We start from the raw sequence: 15,685 nt of genomic DNA on the forward strand, positions 1-15,685 counted from the left end.
TCCCATCATTAACCTCGGTCCGGGCACACGCGTGAACCCTTACTCTCATCTCAGCCTCTCCTGGTGATACATCACACCTGGGATCGTTTGCTCCCTGTGGGCTGTGGGAAATTTGCTACCAGCACGCCCTGGAAGTGGGGCTCATTCCGCTGCAACGGGAGGTCTTCCCAGGACGCGTCACAGCTCAACGCAAGAGCTCCTGGGTTTCGAAGGCTCTTGCAGCAAGCCTTCACAAAGCAGCAGGGAGCGCCGTTCCAGATGGGAAACTTGAGACTGGATGTCCAGAAAAGCAAGACGTCAGAAGCGAAACCTTTTTCCTGCAGGGTGTGGCATACCATCCGCTTGCTCATTGCGACAGAGGTGGCACTAATGAAGGAAGAGGTCAACGTTACGTTCTTCTTTAAAATGCAAGGCCAGGAAAAGTGGCAGCGGTGGGATTTGAACCCACGCCTCCGAAGAGACTGGAGCCTTAATCCAGCGCCTTAGACCGCTCGGCCACGCTACCTCCCTGCTAGTCGCCGAAAGCGGAACTTGACCCGTTGCCCGGCCCGCTTTAGTGCTTTGCCTTTTCTCCTTGGAAAGTCTGGAGACAGGCAGTGGAAGGTCAGGCAAACTGTCAGGTGCGCAGAGGAGGGGAGACCATGAGGCAAGGTGGGAGATGGGGGCAAGAAGTGAGAAAAAAACTAATCGCAAGCTAGGGCAGGATTCGGAAAGTGAAGCCGAAAAGGGGCTTAGCATGCAGCCCAGGGGTTTCTTTGACTGTCCTAAGCCCACAGGGACTTTGCCGTCCTCAGCTCATGAGACTTGAGATGGGTAGCTTGATTTGCTGAGGAAATGCGGGATGACAGATTCAACTCTGGAGTCAAACATAGCCCGGAACTATCGCCTTAAACTGAGTTTTAAGCCTGGTGCCGATAAAAAGAAAGAAATTAGCCTTAGATCGGGCAAGCCGTTTGACGGGGGAAAATGAGACCCCCTAGGCCAGCTAGGTGGTCGCTGGATGCTGTGCAGACATCAGCAGCTGTTCATTTCATGCCCTCACGTCTCCTCGTTAGTATAGTGGTCAGTATCCCCGCCTGTCACGCGGGAGACCGGGGTTCAATTCCCCGACGGGGAGGTTAAACCTTTTCTGGATTTTTTTTAGTTCTTGACAAATATTCTTGAAGATTAGGCTGAGTCAAGTAGGGAATGGGTGCCAAGAACTGACTCTTTAAGAAAAAAGCACCGGCAACGCTAGTCATCGTACAATATTTGTGCACAATTGCTTACATTAGGCGGCCGGTCCACTTTATTGAGTCCCCCTCAGCACCATTTAGTGCTCCTGTTGTCTGCGAAGTCCAAATTGTAACCCTGAATCAGTTCCTCTTCTGACCCTTTGTATCATGTTACATGACGAGTAATGATCACCTGTTAGCTTTATCCCTAATTATAACTCTCACTCTTTCCCTGCATCTAACCCTAGCTCTAATCCCATCATTAACCTCGGTCCGGGCACACGCGTGAACCCCTACTCTCATCTCAGCCTCTCCTGGTGATACATCACACCTGGGATCGTTTGCTCCCTGTGGGCTGTGGGAAATTTGCTACCAGCACGCCCTGGAAGTGGGGCTCATTCCGCTGCAACGGGAGGTCTTCCCAGGACGCGTCACAGCTCAACGCAAGAGCTCCTGGGTTTCGAAGGCTCTTGCAGCAAGCCTTCACAAAGCAGCAGGGAGCGCCGTTCCAGATGGGAAACTTGAGACTGGATGTCCAGAAAAGCAAGACGTCAGAAGCGAAACCTTTTTCCTGCAGGGTGTGGCATACCATCCGCTTGCTCATTGCGACAGAGGTGGCACTAATGAAGGAAGAGGTCAACGTTACGTTCTTCTTTAAAATGCAAGGCCAGGAAAAGTGGCAGCGGTGGGATTTGAACCCACGCCTCCGAAGAGACTGGAGCCTTAATCCAGCGCCTTAGACCGCTCGGCCACGCTACCTCCCTGCTAGTCGCCGAAAGCGGAACTTGACCCGTTGCCCGGCCCGCTTTAGTGCTTTGCCTTTTCTCCTTGGAAAGTCTGGAGACAGGCAGTGGAAGGGCAGGCAAACTGTCAGGTGCGCAGAGGAGGGGAGACCATGAGGCAAGGTGGGAGATGGGGGCAAGAAGTGAGAAAAAAACTAATCGCAAGCTAGGGCAGGATTCGGAAAGTGAAGCCGAAAAGGGGCTTAGCATGCAGCCCAGGGGTTTCTTTGACTGTCCTAAGCCCACAGGGACTTTGCCGTCCTCAGCTCATGAGACTTGAGATGGGTAGCTTGATTTGCTGAGGAAATGCGGGATGACAGATTCAACTCTGGAGTCAAACATAGCCCGGAACTATCGCCTTAAACTGAGTTTTAAGCCTGGTGCCGATAAAAAGAAAGAAATTAGCCTTAGATCGGGCAAGCCGTTTGACGGGGGAAAATGAGACCCCCTAGGCCAGCTAGGTGGTCGCTGGATGCTGTGCAGACATCAGCAGCTGTTCATTTCATGCCCTCACGTCTCCTCGTTAGTATAGTGGTCAGTATCTCCGCCTGTCACGCGGGAGACCGGGGTTCAATTCCCCGACGGGGAGGTTAAACCTTTTCTGGATTTTTTTTAGTTCTTGACAAATATTCTTGAAGATTAGGCTGAGTCAAGTAGGGAATGGGTGCCAAGAACTGACTCTTTAAGAAAAAAGCACCGGCAACGCTAGTCATCGTACAATATTTGTGCACAATTGCTTACATTAGGCGGCCGGTCCACTTTATTGAGTCCCCCTCAGCACCATTTAGTGCTCCTGTTGTCTGCGAAGTCCAAATTGTAACCCTGAATCAGTTCCTCTTCTGACCCTTTGTATCATGTTACATGACGAGTAATGATCACCTGTTAGCTTTATCCCTAATTATAACTCTCACTCTTTCCCTGCATCTAACCCTAGCTCTAATCCCATCATTAACCTCGGTCCGGGCACACGCGTGAACCCTTACTCTCATCTCAGCCTCTCCTGGTGATACATCACACCTGGGATCGTTTGCTCCCTGTGGGCTGTGGGAAATTTGCTACCAGCACGCCCTGGAAGTGGGGCTCATTCCGCTGCAACGGGAGGTCTTCCCAGGACGCGTCACAGCTCAACGCAAGAGCTCCTGGGTTTCGAAGGCTCTTGCAGCAAGCCTTCACAAAGCAGCAGGGAGCGCCGTTCCAGATGGGAAACTTGAGACTGGATGTCCAGAAAAGCAAGACGTCAGAAGCGAAACCTTTTTCCTGCAGGGTGTGGCATACCATCCGCTTGCTCATTGCGACAGAGGTGGCACTAATGAAGGAAGAGGTCAACGTTACGTTCTTCTTTAAAATGCAAGGCCAGGAAAAGTGGCAGCGGTGGGATTTGAACCCACGCCTCCGAAGAGACTGGAGCCTTAATCCAGCGCCTTAGACCGCTCGGCCACGCTACCTCCCTGCTAGTCGCCGAAAGCGGAACTTGACCCGTTGCCCGGCCCGCTTTAGTGCTTTGCCTTTTCTCCTTGGAAAGTCTGGAGACAGGCAGTGGAAGGGCAGGCAAACTGTCAGGTGCGCAGAGGAGGGGAGACCATGAGGCAAGGTGGGAGATGGGGGCAAGAAGTGAGAAAAAAACTAATCGCAAGCTAGGGCAGGATTCGGAAAGTGAAGCCGAAAAGGGGCTTAGCATGCAGCCCAGGGGTTTCTTTGACTGTCCTAAGCCCACAGGGACTTTGCCGTCCTCAGCTCATGAGACTTGAGATGGGTAGCTTGATTTGCTGAGGAAATGCGGGATGACAGATTCAACTCTGGAGTCAAACATAGCCCGGAACTATCGCCTTAAACTGAGTTTTAAGCCTGGTGCCGATAAAAAGAAAGAAATTAGCCTTAGATCGGGCAAGCCGTTTGACGGGGGAAAATGAGACCCCCTAGGCCAGCTAGGTGGTCGCTGGATGCTGTGCAGACATCAGCAGCTGTTCATTTCATGCCCTCACGTCTCCTCGTTAGTATAGTGGTCAGTATCCCCGCCTGTCACGCGGGAGACGGGGTTCAATTCCCCGACGGGGAGGTTAAACCTTTTCTGGATTTTTTTTAGTTCTTGACAAATATTCTTGAAGATTAGGCTGAGTCAAGTAGGGAATGGGTGCCAAGAACTGACTCTTTAAGAAAAAAGCACCGGCAACGCTAGTCATCGTACAATATTTGTGCACAATTGCTTACATTAGGCGGCCGGTCCACTTTATTGAGTCCCCCTCAGCACCATTTAGTGCTCCTGTTGTCTGCGAAGTCCAAATTGTAACCCTGAATCAGTTCCTCTTCTGACCCTTTGTATCATGTTACATGACGAGTAATGATCACCTGTTAGCTTTATCCCTAATTATAACTCTCACTCTTTCCCTGCATCTAACCCTAGCTCTAATCCCATCATTAACCTCGGTCCGGGCACACGCGTGAACCCTTACTCTCATCTCAGCCTCTCCTGGTGATACATCACACCTGGGATCGTTTGCTCCCTGTGGGCTGTGGGAAATTTGCTACCAGCACGCCCTGGAAGTGGGGCTCATTCCGCTGCAACGGGAGGTCTCCCCAGGACGCGTCACAGCTCAACGCAAGAGCTCCTGGGTTTCGAAGGCTCTTGCAGCAAGCCTTCACAAAGCAGCAGGGAGCGCCGTTCCAGATGGGAAACTTGAGACTGGATGTCCAGAAAAGCAAGACGTCAGAAGCGAAACCTTTTTCCTGCAGGGTGTGGCATACCATCCGCTTGCTCATTGCGACAGAGGTGGCACTAATGAAGGAAGAGGTCAACGTTACGTTCTTCTTTAAAATGCAAGGCCAGGAAAAGTGGCAGCGGTGGGATTTGAACCCACGCCTCCGAAGAGACTGGAGCCTTAATCCAGCGCCTTAGACCGCTCGGCCACGCTACCTCCCTGCTAGTCGCCGAAAGCGGAACTTGACCCGTTGCCCGGCCCGCTTTAGTGCTTTGCCTTTTCTCCTTGGAAAGTCTGGAGACAGGCAGTGGAAGGGCAGGCAAACTGTCAGGTGCGCAGAGGAGGGGAGACCATGAGGCAAGGTGGGAGATGGGGGCAAGAAGTGAGAAAAAAACTAATCGCAAGCTAGGGCAGGATTCGGAAAGTGAAGCCGAAAAGGGGCTTAGCATGCAGCCCAGGGGTTTCTTTGACTGTCCTAAGCCCACAGGGACTTTGCCGTCCTCAGCTCATGAGACTTGAGATGGGTAGCTTGATTTGCTGAGGAAATGCGGGATGACAGATTCAACTCTGGAGTCAAACATAGCCCGGAACTATCGCCTTAAACTGAGTTTTAAGCCTGGTGCCGATAAAAAGAAAGAAATTAGCCTTAGATCGGGCAAGCCGTTTGACGGGGGAAAATGAGACCCCCTAGGCCAGCTAGGTGGTCGCTGGATGCTGTGCAGACATCAGCAGCTGTTCATTTCATGCCCTCACGTCTCCTCGTTAGTATAGTGGTCAGTATCCCCGCCTGTCACGCGGGAGACCGGGGTTCAATTCCCCGACGGGGAGGTTAAACTTTTTCTGGATTTTTTTTAGTTCTTGACAAATATTCTTGAAGATTAGGCTGAGTCAAGTAGGGAATGGGTGCCAAGAACTGACTCTTTAAGAAAAAAGCACCGGCAACGCTAGTCATCGTACAATATTTGTGCACAATTGCTTACATTAGGCGGCCGGTCCACTTTATTGAGTCCCCCTCAGCACCATTTAGTGCTCCTGTTGTCTGCGAAGTCCAAATTGTAACCCTGAATCAGTTCCTCTTCTGACCCTTTGTATCATGTTACATGACGAGTAATGATCACCTGTTAGCTTTATCCCTAATTATAACTCTCACTCTTTCCCTGCATCTAACCCTAGCTCTAATCCCATCATTAACCTCGGTCCGGGCACACGCGTGAACCCTTACTCTCATCTCAGCCTCTCCTGGTGATACATCACACCTGGGATCGTTTGCTCCCTGTGGGCTGTGGGAAATTTGCTACCAGCACGCCCTGGAAGTGGGGCTCATTCCGCTGCAACGGGAGGTCTTCCCAGGACGCGTCACAGCTCAACGCAAGAGCTCCTGGGTTTCGAAGGCTCTTGCAGCAAGCCTTCACAAAGCAGCAGGGAGCGCCGTTCCAGATGGGAAACTTGAGACTGGATGTCCAGAAAAGCAAGACGTCAGAAGCGAAACCTTTTTCCTGCAGGGTGTGGCATACCATCCGCTTGCTCATTGCGACAGAGGTGGCACTAATGAAGGAAGAGGTCAACGTTACGTTCTTCTTTAAAATGCAAGGCCAGGAAAGGTGGCAGCGGTGGGATTTGAACCCACGCCTCCGAAGAGACTGGAGCCTTAATCCAGCGCCTTAGACCGCTCGGCCACGCTACCTCCCTGCTAGTCGCCGAAAGCGGAACTTGACCCGTTGCCCGGCCCGCTTTAGTGCTTTGCCTTTTCTCCTTGGAAAGTCTGGAGACAGGCAGTGGAAGGGCAGGCAAACTGTCAGGTGCGCAGAGGAGGGGAGACCATGAGGCAAGGTGGGAGATGGGGGCAAGAAGTGAGAAAAAAACTAATCGCAAGCTAGGGCAGGATTCGGAAAGTGAAGCCGAAAAGGGGCTTAGCATGCAGCCCAGGGGTTTCTTTGACTGTCCTAAGCCCACAGGGACTTTGCCGTCCTCAGCTCATGAGACTTGAGATGGGTAGCTTGATTTGCTGAGGAAATGCGGGATGACAGATTCAACTCTGGAGTCAAACATAGCCCGGAACTATCGCCTTAAACTGAGTTTTAAGCCTGGTGCCGATAAAAAGAAAGAAATTAGCCTTAGATCGGGCAAGCCGTTTGACGGGGGAAAATGAGACCCCCCTAGGCCAGCTAGGTGGTCGCTGGATGCTGTGCAGACATCAGCAGCTGTTCATTTCATGCCCTCACGTCTCCTCGTTAGTATAGTGGTCAGTATCCCCGCCTGTCACGCGGGAGACCGTCCCCGACGGGGAGGTTAAACCGTTTCTGGATTTTTTTTAGTTCTTGACAAATATTCTTGAAGATTAGGCTGAGTCAAGTAGGGAATGGGTGCCAAGAACTGACTCTTTAAGAAAAAAGCACCGGCAACGCTAGTCATCGTACAATATTTGTGCACAATTGCTTACATTAGGCGGCCGGTCCACTTTATTGAGTCCCCCTCAGCACCATTTAGTGCTCCTGTTGTCTGCGAAGTCCAAATTGTAACCCTGAATCAGTTCCTCTTCTGACCCTTTGTATCATGTTACATGACGAGTAATGATCACCTGTTAGCTTTATCCCTAATTATAACTCTCACTCTTTCCCTGCATCTAACCCTAGCTCTAATCCCATCATTAACCTCGGTCCGGGCACACGCGTGAACCCTTACTCTCATCTCAGCCTCTCCTGGTGATACATCACACCTGGGATCGTTTGCTCCCTGTGGGCTGTGGGAAATTTGCTACCAGCACGCCCTGGAAGTGGGGCTCATTCCGCTGCAACGGGAGGTCTTCCCAGGACGCGTCACAGCTCAACGCAAGAGCTCCTGGGTTTCGAAGGCTCTTGCAGCAAGCCTTCACAAAGCAGCAGGGAGCGCCGTTCCAGATGGGAAACTTGAGACTGGATGTCCAGAAAAGCAAGACGTCAGAAGCGAAACCTTTTTCCTGCAGGGTGTGGCATACCATCCGCTTGCTCATTGCGACAGAGGTGGCACTAATGAAGGAAGAGGTCAACGTTACGTTCTTCTTTAAAATGCAAGGCCAGGAAAAGTGGCAGCGGTGGGATTTGAACCCACGCCTCCGAAGAGACTGGAGCCTTAATCCAGCGCCTTAGACCGCTCGGCCACGCTACCTCCCTGCTAGTCGCCGAAAGCGGAACTTGACCCGTTGCCCGGCCCGCTTTAGTGCTTTGCCTTTTCTCCTTGGAAAGTCTGGAGACAGGCAGTGGAAGGGCAGGCAAACTGTCAGGTGCGCAGAGGAGGGGAGACCATGAGGCAAGGTGGGAGATGGGGGCAAGAAGTGAGAAAAAAACTAATCGCAAGCTAGGGCAGGATTCGGAAAGTGAAGCCGAAAAGGGGCTTAGCATGCAGCCCAGGGGTTTCTTTGACTGTCCTAAGCCCACAGGGACTTTGCCGTCCTCAGCTCATGAGACTTGAGATGGGTAGCTTGATTTGCTGAGGAAATGCGGGATGACAGATTCAACTCTGGAGTCAAACATAGCCCGGAACTATCGCCTTAAACTGAGTTTTAAGCCTGGTGCCGATAAAAAGAAAGAAATTAGCCTTAGATCGGGCAAGCCGTTTGACGGGGGAAAATGAGACCCCCTAGGCCAGCTAGGTGGTCGCTGGATGCTGTGCAGACATCAGCAGCTGTTCATTTCATGCCCTCACGTCTCCTCGTTAGTATAGTGGTCAGTATCCCCGCCTGTCACGCGGGAGACCGGGGTTCAATTCGGGTTCAATTCCCCGACGGGGAGGTTAAACCTTTTCTGGATTTTTTTTAGTTCTTGACAAATATTCTTGAAGATTAGGCTGAGTCAAGTAGGGAATGGGTGCCAAGAACTGACTCTTTAAGAAAAAAGCACCAGCAACGCTAGTCATCGTACAATATTTGTGCACAATTGCTTACATTAGGCGGCCGGTCCACTTTATTGAGTCCCCCTCAGCACCATTTAGTGCTCCTGTTGTCTGCGAAGTCCAAATTGTAACCCTGAATCAGTTCCTCTTCTGACCCTTTGTATCATGTTACATGACGAGTAATGATCACCTGTTAGCTTTATCCCTAATTATAACTCTCACTCTTTCCCTGCATCTAACCCTAGCTCTAATCCCATCATTAACCTCGGTCCGGGCACACGCGTGAACCCTTACTCTCATCTCAGCCTCTCCTGGTGATACATCACACCTGGGATCGTTTGCTCCCTGTGGGCTGTGGGAAATTTGCTACCAGCACACCCTGGAAGTGGGGCTCATTCCGCTGCAACGGGAGGTCTTCCCAGGACGCGTCACAGCTCAACGCAAGAGCTCCTGGGTTTCGAAGGCTCTTGCAGCAAGCCTTCACAAAGCAGCAGGGAGCGCCGTTCCAGATGGGAAACTTGAGACTGGATGTCCAGAAAAGCAAGACGTCAGAAGCGAAACCTTTTTCCTGCAGGGTGTGGCATACCATCCGCTTGCTCATTGCGACAGAGGTGGCACTAATGAAGGAAGAGGTCAACGTTACGTTCTTCTTTAAAATGCAAGGCCAGGAAAAGTGGCAGCGGTGGGATTTGAACCCACGCCTCCGAAGAGACTGGAGCCTTAATCCAGCGCCTTAGACCGCTCGGCCACGCTACCTCCCTGCTAGTCGCCGAAAGCGGAACTTGACCCGTTGCCCGGCCCGCTTTAGTGCTTTGCCTTTTCTCCTTGGAAAGTCTGGAGACAGGCAGTGGAAGGGCAGGCAAACTGTCAGGTGCGCAGAGGAGGGGAGACCATGAGGCAAGGTGGGAGATGGGGGCAAGAAGTGAGAAAAAAACTAATCGCAAGCTAGGGCAGGATTCGGAAAGTGAAGCCGAAAAGGGGCTTAGCATGCAGCCCAGGGGTTTCTTTGACTGTCCTAAGCCCACAGGGACTTTGCCGTCCTCAGCTCATGAGACTTGAGATGGGTAGCTTGATTTGCTGAGGAAATGCGGGATGACAGATTCAACTCTGGAGTCAAACATAGCCCGGAACTATCGCCTTAAACTGAGTTTTAAGCCTGGTGCCGATAAAAAGAAAGAAATTAGCCTTAGATCGGGCAAGCCGTTTGACGGGGGAAAATGAGACCCCCCTAGGCCAGCTAGGTGGTCGCTGGATGCTGTGCAGACATCAGCAGCTGTTCATTTCATGCCCTCACGTCTCCTCGTTAGTATAGTGGTCAGTATCCCCGCCTGTCACGCGGGAGACCGGGGTTCAATTCCCCGACGGGGAGGTTAAACCGTTTCTGGATTTTTTTTAGTTCTTGACAAATATTCTTGAAGATTAGGCTGAGTCAAGTAGGGAATGGGTGCCAAGAACTGACTCTTTAAGAAAAAAGCACCGGCAACGCTAGTCATCGTACAATATTTGTGCACAATTGCTTACATTAGGCGGCCGGTCCACTTTATTGAGTCCCCCTCAGCACCATTTAGTGCTCCTGTTGTCTGCGAAGTCCAAATTGTAACCCTGAATCAGTTCCTCTTCTGACCCTTTGTATCATGTTACATGACGAGTAATGATCACCTGTTAGCTTTATCCCTAATTATAACTCTCACTCTTTCCCTGCATCTAACCCTAGCTCTAATCCCATCATTAACCTCGGTCCGGGCACACGCGTGAACCCTTACTCTCATCTCAGCCTCTCCTGGTGATACATCACACCTGGGATCGTTTGCTCCCTGTGGGCTGTGGGAAATTTGCTACCAGCACGCCCTGGAAGTGGGGCTCATTCCGCTGCAACGGGAGGTCTTCCCAGGACGCGTCACAGCTCAACGCAAGAGCTCCTGGGTTTCGAAGGCTCTTGCAGCAAGCCTTCACAAAGCAGCAGGGAGCGCCGTTCCAGATGGGAAACTTGAGACTGGATGTCCAGAAAAGCAAGACGTCAGAAGCGAAACCTTTTTCCTGCAGGGTGTGGCATACCATCCGCTTGCTCATTGCGACAGAGGTGGCACTAATGAAGGAAGAGGTCAACGTTACGTTCTTCTTTAAAATGCAAGGCCAGGAAAAGTGGCAGCGGTGGGATTTGAACCCACGCCTCCGAAGAGACTGGAGCCTTAATCCAGCGCCTTAGACCGCTCGGCCACGCTACCTCCCTGCTAGTCGCCGAAAGCGGAACTTGACCCGTTGCCCGGCCCGCTTTAGTGCTTTGCCTTTTCTCCTTGGAAAGTCTGGAGACAGGCAGTGGAAGGGCAGGCAAACTGTCAGGTGCGCAGAGGAGGGGAGACCATGAGGCAAGGTGGGAGATGGGGGCAAGAAGTGAGAAAAAAACTAATCGCAAGCTAGGGCAGGATTCGGAAAGTGAAGCCGAAAAGGGGCTTAGCATGCAGCCCAGGGGTTTCTTTGACTGTCCTAAGCCCACAGGGACTTTGCCGTCCTCAGCTCATGAGACTTGAGATGGGTAGCTTGATTTGCTGAGGAAATGCGGGATGACAGATTCAACTCTGGAGTCAAACATAGCCCGGAACTATCGCCTTAAACTGAGTTTTAAGCCTGGTGCCGATAAAAAGAAAGAAATTAGCCTTAGATCGGGCAAGCCGTTTGACGGGGGAAAATGAGACCCCCTAGGCCAGCTAGGTGGTCGCTGGATGCTGTGCAGACATCAGCAGCTGTTCATTTCATGCCCTCACGTCTCCTCGTTAGTATAGTGGTCAGTATCCCCGCCTGTCACGCGGGAGACCGGGGTTCAATTCCCCGACGGGGAGGTTAAACCTTTTCTGGATTTTTTTTAGTTCTTGACAAATATTCTTGAAGATTAGGCTGAGTCAAGTAGGGAATGGGTGCCAAGAACTGACTCTTTAAGAAAAAAGCACCGGCAACGCTAGTCATCGTACAATATTTGTGCACAATTGCTTACATTAGGCGGCCGGTCCACTTTATTGAGTCCCCCTCAGCACCATTTAGTGCTCCTGTTGTCTGCGAAGTCCAAATTGTAACCCTGAATCAGTTCCTCTTCTGACCCTTTGTATCATGTTACATGACGAGTAATGATCACCTGTTAGCTTTATCCCTAATTATAACTCTCACTCTTTCCCTGCATCTAACCCTAGCTCTAATCCCATCATTAACCTCGGTCCGGGCACACGCGTGAACCCTTACTCTCATCTCAGCCTCTCCTGGTGATACATCACACCTGGGATCGTTTGCTCCCTGTGGGCTGTGGGAAATTTGCTACCAGCACGCCCTGGAAGTGGGGCTCATTCCGCTGCAACGGGAGGTCTTCCCAGGACGCGTCACAGCTCAACGCAAGAGCTCCTGGGTTTCGAAGGCTCTTGCAGCAAGCCTTCACAAAGCAGCAGGGAGCGCCGTTCCAGATGGGAAACTTGAGACTGGATGTCCAGAAAAGCAAGACGTCAGAAGCGAAACCTTTTTCCTGCAGGGTGTGGCATACCATCCGCTTGCTCATTGCGACAGAGGTGGCACTAATGAAGGAAGAGGTCAACGTTACGTTCTTCTTTAAAATGCAAGGCCAGGAAAAGTGGCAGCGGTGGGATTTGAACCCACGCCTCCGAAGAGACTGGAGCCTTAATCCAGCGCCTTAGACCGCTCGGCCACGCTACCTCCCTGCTAGTCGCCGAAAGCGGAACTTGACCCGTTGCCCGGCCCGCTTTAGTGCTTTGCCTTTTCTCCTTGGAAAGTCTGGAGACAGGCAGTGGAAGGGCCGGCAAACTGTCAGGTGCGCAGAGGAGGGGAGACCATGAGGCAAGGTGGGAGATGGGGGCAAGAAGTGAGAAAAAAACTAATCGCAAGCTAGGGCAGGATTCGGAAAGTGAAGCCGAAAAGGGGCTTAGCATGCAGCCCAGGGGTTTCTTTGACTGTCCTAAGCCCACAGGGACTTTGCCGTCCTCAGCTCATGAGACTTGAGATGGGTAGCTTGATTTGCTGAGGAAATGCGGGATGACAGATTCAACTCTGGAGTCAAACATAGCCCGGAACTATCGCCTTAAACTGAGTTTTAAGCCTGGTGCCGATAAAAAGAAAGAAATTAGCCTTAGATCGGGCAAGCCGTTTGACGGGGGAAAATGAGACCCCCTAGGCCAGCTAGGTGGTCGCTGGATGCTGTGCAGACATCAGCAGCTGTTCATTTCATGCCCTCACGTCTCCTCGTTAGTATAGTGGTCAGTATCCCCGCCTGTCACGCGGGAGACCGGGGTTCAATTCCCCGACGGGGAGGTTAAACCTTTTCTGGATTTTTTTTAGTTCTTGACAAATATTCTTGAAGATTAGGCTGAGTCAAGTAGGGAATGGGTGCCAAGAACTGACTCTTTAAGAAAAAAGCACCGGCAACGCTAGTCATCGTACAATATTTGTGCACAATTGCTTACATTAGGCGGCCGGTCCACTTTATTGAGTCCCCCTCAGCACCATTTAGTGCTCCTGTTGTCTGCGAAGTCCAAATTGTAACCCTGAATCAGTTCCTCTTCTGACCCTTTGTATCATGTTACATGACGAGTAATGATCACCTGTTAGCTTTATCCCTAATTATAACTCTCACTCTTTCCCTGCATCTAACCCTAGCTCTAATCCCATCATTAACCTCGGTCCGGGCACACGCGTGAACCCTTACTCTCATCTCAGCCTCTCCTGGTGATACATCACACCTGGGATCGTTTGCTCCCTGTGGGCTGTGGGAAATTTGCTACCAGCACGCCCTGGAAGTGGGGCTCATTCCGCTGCAACGGGAGGTCTTCCCAGGACGCGTCACAGCTCAACGCAAGAGCTCCTGGGTTTCGAAGGCTCTTGCAGCAAGCCTTCACAAAGCAGCAGGGAGCGCCGTTCCAGATGGGAAACTTGAGACTGGATGTCCAGAAAAGCAAGACGTCAGAAGCGAAACCTTTTTCCTGCAGGGTGTGGCATACCATCCGCTTGCTCATTGCGACAGAGGTGGCACTAATGAAGGAAGAGGTCAACGTTACGTTCTTCTTTAAAATGCAAGGCCAGGAAAAGTGGCAGCGGTGGGATTTGAACCCACGCCTCCGAAGAGACTGGAGCCTTAATCCAGCGCCTTAGACCGCTCGGCCACGCTACCTCCCTGCTAGTCGCCGAAAGCGGAACTTGACCCGTTGCCCGGCCCGCTTTAGTGCTTTGCCTTTTCTCCTTGGAAAGTCTGGAGACAGGCAGTGGAAGGGCAGGCAAACTGTCAGGTGCGCAGAGGAGGGGAGACCATGAGGCAAGGTGGGAGATGGGGGCAAGAAGTGAGAAAAAAACTAATCGCAAGCTAGGGCAGGATTCGGAAAGTGAAGCCGAAAAGGGGCTTAGCATGCAGCCCAGGGGTTTCTTTGACTGTCCTAAGCCCACAGGGACTTTGCCGTCCTCAGCTCATGAGACTTGAGATGGGTAGCTTGATTTGCTGAGGAAATGCGGGATGACAGATTCAACTCTGGAGTCAAACATAGCCCGGAACTATCGCCTTAAACTGAGTTTTAAGCCTGGTGCCGATAAAAAGAAAGAAATTAGCCTTAGATCGGGCAAGCCGTTTGACGGGGGAAAATGAGACCCCCTAGGCCAGCTAGGTGGTCGCTGGATGCTGTGCAGACATCAGCAGCTGTTCATTTCATGCCCTCACGTCTCCTCGTTAGTATAGTGGTCAGTATCCCCGCCTGTCACGCGGGAGACCGGGGTTCAATTCCCCGACGGGGAGGTTAAACCTTTTCTGGATTTTTTTTAGTTCTTGACAAATATTCTTGAAGATTAGGCTGAGTCAAGTAGGGAATGGGTGCCAAGAACTGACTCTTTAAGAAAAAAGCACCGGCAACGCTAGTCATCGTACAATATTTGTGCACAATTGCTTACATTAGGCGGCCGGTCCACTTTATTGAGTCCCCCTCAGCACCATTTAGTGCTCCTGTTGTCTGCGAAGTCCAAATTGTAACCCTGAATCAGTTCCTCTTCTGACCCTTTGTATCATGTTACATGACGAGTAATGATCACCTGTTAGCTTTATCCCTAATTATAACTCTCACTCTTTCCCTGCATCTAACCCTAGCTCTAATCCCATCATTAACCTCGGTCCGGGCACACGCGTGAACCCTTACTCTCATCTCAGCCTCTCCTGGTGATACATCACACCTGGGATCGTTTGCTCCCTGTGGGCTGTGGGAAATTTGCTACCAGCACGCCCTGGAAGTGGGGCTCATTCCGCTGCAACGGGAGGTCTCCCCAGGACGCGTCACAGCTCAACGCAAGAGCTCCTGGGTTTCGAAGGCTCTTGCAGCAAGCCTTCACAAAGCAGCAGGGAGCGCCGTTCCAGATGGGAAACTTGAGACTGGATGTCCAGAAAAGCAAGACGTCAGAAGCGAAACCTTTTTCCTGCAGGGTGTGGCATACCATCCGCTTGCTCATTGCGACAGAGGTGGCACTAATGAAGGAAGAGGTCAACGTTACGTTCTTCTTTAAAATGCAAGGCCAGGAAAAGTGGCAGCGGTGGGATTTGAACCCACGCCTCCGAAGAGACTGGAGCCTTAATCCAGCGCCTTAGACCGCTCGGCCACGCTACCTCCCTGCTAGTCGCCGAAAGCGGAACTTGACCCGTTGCCCGGCCCGCTTTAGTGCTTTGCCTTTTCTCCTTGGAAAGTCTGGAGACAGGCAGTGGAAGGGCAGGCAAACTGTCAGGTGCGCAGAGGAGGGGAGACCATGAGGCAAGGTGGGAGATGGGGGCAAGAAGTGAGAAAAAAACTAATCGCAAGCTAGGGCAGGATTCGGAAAGTGAAGCCGAAAAGGGGCTTAGCATGCAGCCCAGGGGTTTCTTTGACTGTCCTAAGCCCACAGGGACTTTGCCGTCCTCAGCTCATGAGACTTGAGATGGGTAGCTTGATTTGCTGAGGAAATGCGGGATGACAGATTCAACTCTGGAGTCAAACATAGCCCGGAACTATCGCCTTAAACTGAGTTTTAAGCCTGGTGCCGATAAAAAGAAAGAAATTAGCCTTAGATCGGGCAAGCCGTTTGACGGGGGAAAATGAGACCCCCTAGGCCAGCTAGGTGGTCGCTGGAT

General features: G+C 51.6%; 17 non-coding genes across 17 annotated transcripts; 6 read left to right on the plus strand and 11 right to left on the minus strand.

The window, feature by feature from the left end:
* Window positions 1-423: 423 nt before the first annotated feature.
* TRNAL-AAG (transfer RNA leucine (anticodon AAG)) lies at window positions 424-505 on the minus strand. Its single transcript has one exon. It is a non-coding gene; the product is annotated as a tRNA-Leu (tRNA).
* Window positions 506-1,045: 540 nt separating this feature from the next.
* TRNAD-GUC (transfer RNA aspartic acid (anticodon GUC)) lies at window positions 1,046-1,117 on the plus strand. The gene has a single exon. It is a non-coding gene; the product is annotated as a tRNA-Asp (tRNA).
* A 774-nt stretch (window positions 1,118-1,891) lies between these two features.
* TRNAL-AAG (transfer RNA leucine (anticodon AAG)) lies at window positions 1,892-1,973 on the minus strand. Its single transcript has one exon. It is a non-coding gene; the product is annotated as a tRNA-Leu (tRNA).
* A 1,386-nt stretch (window positions 1,974-3,359) lies between these two features.
* On the minus strand, window positions 3,360-3,441 carry TRNAL-AAG (transfer RNA leucine (anticodon AAG)). Its single transcript has one exon. It is a non-coding gene; the product is annotated as a tRNA-Leu (tRNA).
* Window positions 3,442-4,826: 1,385 nt separating this feature from the next.
* On the minus strand, window positions 4,827-4,908 carry TRNAL-AAG (transfer RNA leucine (anticodon AAG)). Its single transcript has one exon. It is a non-coding gene; the product is annotated as a tRNA-Leu (tRNA).
* A 540-nt stretch (window positions 4,909-5,448) lies between these two features.
* Window positions 5,449-5,520, plus strand: TRNAD-GUC (transfer RNA aspartic acid (anticodon GUC)). Its single transcript has one exon. It is a non-coding gene; the product is annotated as a tRNA-Asp (tRNA).
* A 774-nt stretch (window positions 5,521-6,294) lies between these two features.
* Window positions 6,295-6,376, minus strand: TRNAL-AAG (transfer RNA leucine (anticodon AAG)). Its single transcript has one exon. It is a non-coding gene; the product is annotated as a tRNA-Leu (tRNA).
* Window positions 6,377-7,754: 1,378 nt separating this feature from the next.
* On the minus strand, window positions 7,755-7,836 carry TRNAL-AAG (transfer RNA leucine (anticodon AAG)). The gene has a single exon. It is a non-coding gene; the product is annotated as a tRNA-Leu (tRNA).
* A 1,397-nt stretch (window positions 7,837-9,233) lies between these two features.
* On the minus strand, window positions 9,234-9,315 carry TRNAL-AAG (transfer RNA leucine (anticodon AAG)). Its single transcript has one exon. It is a non-coding gene; the product is annotated as a tRNA-Leu (tRNA).
* A 541-nt stretch (window positions 9,316-9,856) lies between these two features.
* On the plus strand, window positions 9,857-9,928 carry TRNAD-GUC (transfer RNA aspartic acid (anticodon GUC)). Its single transcript has one exon. It is a non-coding gene; the product is annotated as a tRNA-Asp (tRNA).
* A 774-nt stretch (window positions 9,929-10,702) lies between these two features.
* On the minus strand, window positions 10,703-10,784 carry TRNAL-AAG (transfer RNA leucine (anticodon AAG)). Its single transcript has one exon. It is a non-coding gene; the product is annotated as a tRNA-Leu (tRNA).
* Window positions 10,785-11,324: 540 nt separating this feature from the next.
* On the plus strand, window positions 11,325-11,396 carry TRNAD-GUC (transfer RNA aspartic acid (anticodon GUC)). The gene has a single exon. It is a non-coding gene; the product is annotated as a tRNA-Asp (tRNA).
* Window positions 11,397-12,170: 774 nt separating this feature from the next.
* On the minus strand, window positions 12,171-12,252 carry TRNAL-AAG (transfer RNA leucine (anticodon AAG)). The gene has a single exon. It is a non-coding gene; the product is annotated as a tRNA-Leu (tRNA).
* A 540-nt stretch (window positions 12,253-12,792) lies between these two features.
* Window positions 12,793-12,864, plus strand: TRNAD-GUC (transfer RNA aspartic acid (anticodon GUC)). The gene has a single exon. It is a non-coding gene; the product is annotated as a tRNA-Asp (tRNA).
* Window positions 12,865-13,638: 774 nt separating this feature from the next.
* Window positions 13,639-13,720, minus strand: TRNAL-AAG (transfer RNA leucine (anticodon AAG)). The gene has a single exon. It is a non-coding gene; the product is annotated as a tRNA-Leu (tRNA).
* A 540-nt stretch (window positions 13,721-14,260) lies between these two features.
* TRNAD-GUC (transfer RNA aspartic acid (anticodon GUC)) lies at window positions 14,261-14,332 on the plus strand. Its single transcript has one exon. It is a non-coding gene; the product is annotated as a tRNA-Asp (tRNA).
* Window positions 14,333-15,106: 774 nt separating this feature from the next.
* TRNAL-AAG (transfer RNA leucine (anticodon AAG)) lies at window positions 15,107-15,188 on the minus strand. The gene has a single exon. It is a non-coding gene; the product is annotated as a tRNA-Leu (tRNA).
* Window positions 15,189-15,685: the final 497 nt, after the last annotated feature.

Source organism: Ambystoma mexicanum, unplaced genomic scaffold (genome assembly GCF_040938575.1).
Source record: "Ambystoma mexicanum isolate Mex_15411 unplaced genomic scaffold, UKY_AmexF1_1 Mex_scaf20, whole genome shotgun sequence".
NCBI classification, from domain to species: Eukaryota; Metazoa; Chordata; class Amphibia; order Caudata; family Ambystomatidae; genus Ambystoma; species Ambystoma mexicanum.